At 43.1% G+C, this 3,866-nt stretch overlaps 1 protein-coding gene across 1 annotated transcript in view; it reads right to left on the bottom strand.

Annotated features, from left to right (window-relative positions):
- Positions 1-3,866, bottom strand: part of VGLL1 (vestigial like family member 1) — a 26,348-nt gene that overhangs the window by 21,891 nt on the left and 591 nt on the right. The window lies entirely within an intron of this gene.

The following is a 3,866-nucleotide window of genomic DNA, read 5'->3' as shown; positions in this document are numbered from 1 at the left end:
CCCCCCCCCCAACCCCCCTAAAAAGCATGGTTCAATTTGCTCTGACAGGGGGGAAAATTAGGCAATCAGATATTCCCTGGATCAACAATCTCTGTTTTTTTAACTTATAAAATGGTAATATCTAGTAATATTCTGAGCATTTAGGAATGCATCCAAACTTTTTTGTTTTGAACGGTTTATTGAACCGGCTGGAACTAGTTCCTGAGGAAGCCTATTCCACATTTTCATAGCTTTTACTGTGAAGACGCCTTTCCATATGTAAAGGTTAAACCTCTTTTCAACCAGATGCAAAGCGTGCCCCCTTGTCCTTTGAAGTGACCTTACAGTGGATAATTTTGCACCAAGCTCACTGTATGGACCATTTATTTATTTATACATGGTGATCATGTCCCCCCTTAATCGCCTCTTGAGAGAACAAATTTAGTTCAGCTAATCTTGCCTCATAGCTGAGCTCCTCCATGCCTCTCATCTGTCTAGTTGCCGTTCTCTGCACTCCTTTTTATGTGAGCTGGTTCCCAAAACTGAACTGTATATATTCCAGATGAGATCTTACTAATGCTTTGTACAGGGGCAGTATTATGTCTCTCTCTCTGGCGATATGGTTCATGTCCAATCGCACAACTGACCAATAGATCCCAAAACCTGCAGTGACATGTGGTTGGCGCCACACTTGAAAGCAACAAGGAGAAGAGTAATCGGGACTCCAACTGTGATGCAACCTTGTCCTTTAATGATGCAAGTTCATAATATCACAAAACAAACAACATTTTGGAGCCGCGTAGGAAGCCTTCATCAGGCAAACAATGTGATGAGATGATATTTTTTGCCTGATGAAGGGTTCCTATGTGGCCCCCGAAAGCCATTGGAGTGCAGGTGACTCCTTATTCCTCTCTCTGGAGATTCAGCATAAAGAATCATGGAATATCAACAGCATATTACAACAAAGTGACCACATGTATTCAATAAAATGTATCTAAAGCCAAAACATGTTTTTTTAGTTTTGGATAGAGCAGAGCTTGGTTAAACTCTTGCCCCATTGGCCCTGTATACACAGAATGAAGTATGAGGAAATCTCTCCAAAGTGAGGGGGAAAGCCCCTCTTAGGAAGCTGTTACCAGAATAGGAGCCTCCATTCAAACCTTCCCCTGATTTAGTGACAGCTGTCAGACGTTGGATTTTCCCTCACTTTCTGTCCCCATGACAATAGTAACCAGAACAAAGAAGGAGACTGATTCCTCACAACGGGGACACGGCAGAAAGAAACCTGGTAGCTCTATTGAAAACTTAAATAAAATGTTTGGCTTTATTTCAATCATAAGGGCCTATTTACCCTTGTGGTGGGTTAACATATGCCATGTTGTGTGTTAATGTTCAGTCCGTTATGACAGCCCCTTCATTGTGAATGAGCTGCCAATGCACCACAATGGCAAAAAGGCCCATGATCCTTTTCTACCAACTCAGCACACCAGAACACATGGTATGTAACTGTGAGTGAGTTGTGTATTTCTGTACAGTACATAGGTGTGCCATTCACAATGAATTGCATCATATAGAGCAGATGCCTTGCCGTACTGCGTGTGCATTTAACTTGTGTTGCCACAATGGGCCCTCATGCTGCTAAGATAAATGTGTGCAGATCCTAAGGATGTTTAAACCCACATGCTGCTGTATTCTCTACTACAATAGCTGGCACTCTTCCACAGAATTCTGCTTTCTAACATTACTTGTTATCCTAGATGTGACGATTATTAGATACATTCTGCTATATTAAAATATATCAGCTCTCTGTATTAGTTGATGTGTGTAACAAGTCAAATCAAAGAACTGTTGATTGCATGCTGATTTCATACTATTTCTGTTGGGGATTGTAGCCGCTTTCTGTGTGAGTCTGTACAGTGCAACCTCCCTCTCATGTTCCAGTGAGTGAGCAAGCTTGCAGTGTACTCAGGGTAAACCATTGTACACACTGTCCTACACTACTGCAGGGGACTATTAGGTAGAACCATCACTTGCATCAGGCACAACTTAAAGGAAATGCATAACGCTTCTGAATATATTTCCTTTCTTTCTTATGTACAAGACAAAAAAATTAAAGTATTTTATTATTTTATTTAGCTAACACCAGGAAGCTGAAATCTGACTGCACTTTAAGGCCCCATTCACACCTGAGTGTTATGTGACTCGAAGCTTGAAGCTACAAAACACTTGATGACTCTTCTTGCTGTGCCACATTACACTGATATAGACTGCAGCAGCGCAGTGTTTAATTTAAAGCTGCCTTCGGGTCGGTGGGGAGGATTATAGCTAAGAACCCTGGGTAGGGTTGCCACCTTTTCTTCAAGTGAAACCCAAACACTCTAGCGCCACTAAAAAATGTTTGGGGAGAATAGAGAGAGAGTGAGGAGAGGCAGCTAGGGGAGGGAGTAATGAGACCATCTATAGAGAACTGCAAATCCCTGCAATACATTATCCAGCAATACAAAATAATGTGAAGCGACATACTCTGTGCTGTTCTGAGTTGGCGCCCTGATGTCTTCAGGTGGCCTGGTGATTTGTACTGTTGTAAGATAGAAAAGGGACTTACAATGCTGATGTCCTCATGCCCTCTTCTTCCTCTCCAGGTGGTGGGGGGATCGATATTTCCACCATGTAAAGCCCCAAGCTGCCTTCTCTGCAGGTCCTGTCCAGCTCTCCTAAGATTCACAGGCAGCCAATGGCGGTGCTGCACTCTCCCTCCCAGCCAATAGCAGCTGAGGAGGGAGGAGAAAGGCACATGTGACCGCTGATGAGGCAGAGGAGCCCGTAAGTGAATCGGGCAGGGAGAAATGTTTACCCTTGCAGCGGCAGAGCTGACAAGGGAGAGCAGCAGCAGCAGCAGCAGCTGCTTTCTAAGGGGGATAAGAAGAAGGGAGGAAGAGGAAGTTCCGGCGGTGCGGCTGCTCAGATCGGGCTTGACAAGGACCTCAGCAGCCGCACCTGTCAGAAAATTTAAAGTGCCGGTGTCGGCACGTCCACGGAGTGTGATGTGTCCGGGTGCCCATTGGCGGGGCACCCGTACACAACACACCAAAATCGGACTGTCCGGTTGAAAACCGGACGGGTGGCAACCCTAACCCTGGGTGAAAATTGTAGACTAAATTCACTCATGAGCTACATGCCTCTCTCGGCTCTCTTCGTGTTACTCCCAGCAGCCCCTCTGCAGGTGCTCACTGCCCGCCTGCAACTTGAGGCACGATACACTATGCAAAACCATGGAAAAATACAGAGGTTGCTGAAGTTAGATTATTCAAGTGTATGGCATTGATATAAATTCTTAGGCACTAGTTTTGGGGTTTTTTTTAACCACCAAGGCCCACTAAGACTCATCATATCTGGATGTTATGCGCCAACAATGGTTGGTAGTCTTCAGCTCCTGATACTTTATCTTACCAGACATTCCCTGCTTTATTCCTACCTTACACGAAAGTAAGAATACAAATTCAAAAAAATAAAATAAAATCCAATAACAAAGACAATTATTACCAATTCTAATATGGCAACTAAATCGTTTTTTTTTTTAAAATCACTATTTAACCACCTGGCTAAATTCTATTTAATCACCTGGCTAAATTAAATTAAAGTCAGCCCCAATGCAAAGTGCAGTAAGTCATAGCAACTAATCAGAATAATATATATACAAACACACAGTTTCAAGCTACCTAGAAAAAACCTAACCAATCTGTTTTTTATTACTCAGGTTAAAAACATGTACGTTTGCAAATGTACATGGAAACCACATTGCCGCTGCCACTACAAGACTCCTCTGGTAAATGTGGTCCCTAACCTCGAACTATATTTATATTAAAATAAAGAGATCTCTCTCTCTC

This window comes from Nanorana parkeri, unplaced genomic scaffold (assembly GCF_000935625.1).
Source record: "Nanorana parkeri isolate BGI_ZX_2015 unplaced genomic scaffold, ASM93562v1 scaffold182, whole genome shotgun sequence".
Classification (NCBI taxonomy): Eukaryota; Metazoa; Chordata; class Amphibia; order Anura; family Dicroglossidae; genus Nanorana; species Nanorana parkeri.
This window is presented reverse-complemented; position numbering and strand designations above follow the sequence as displayed.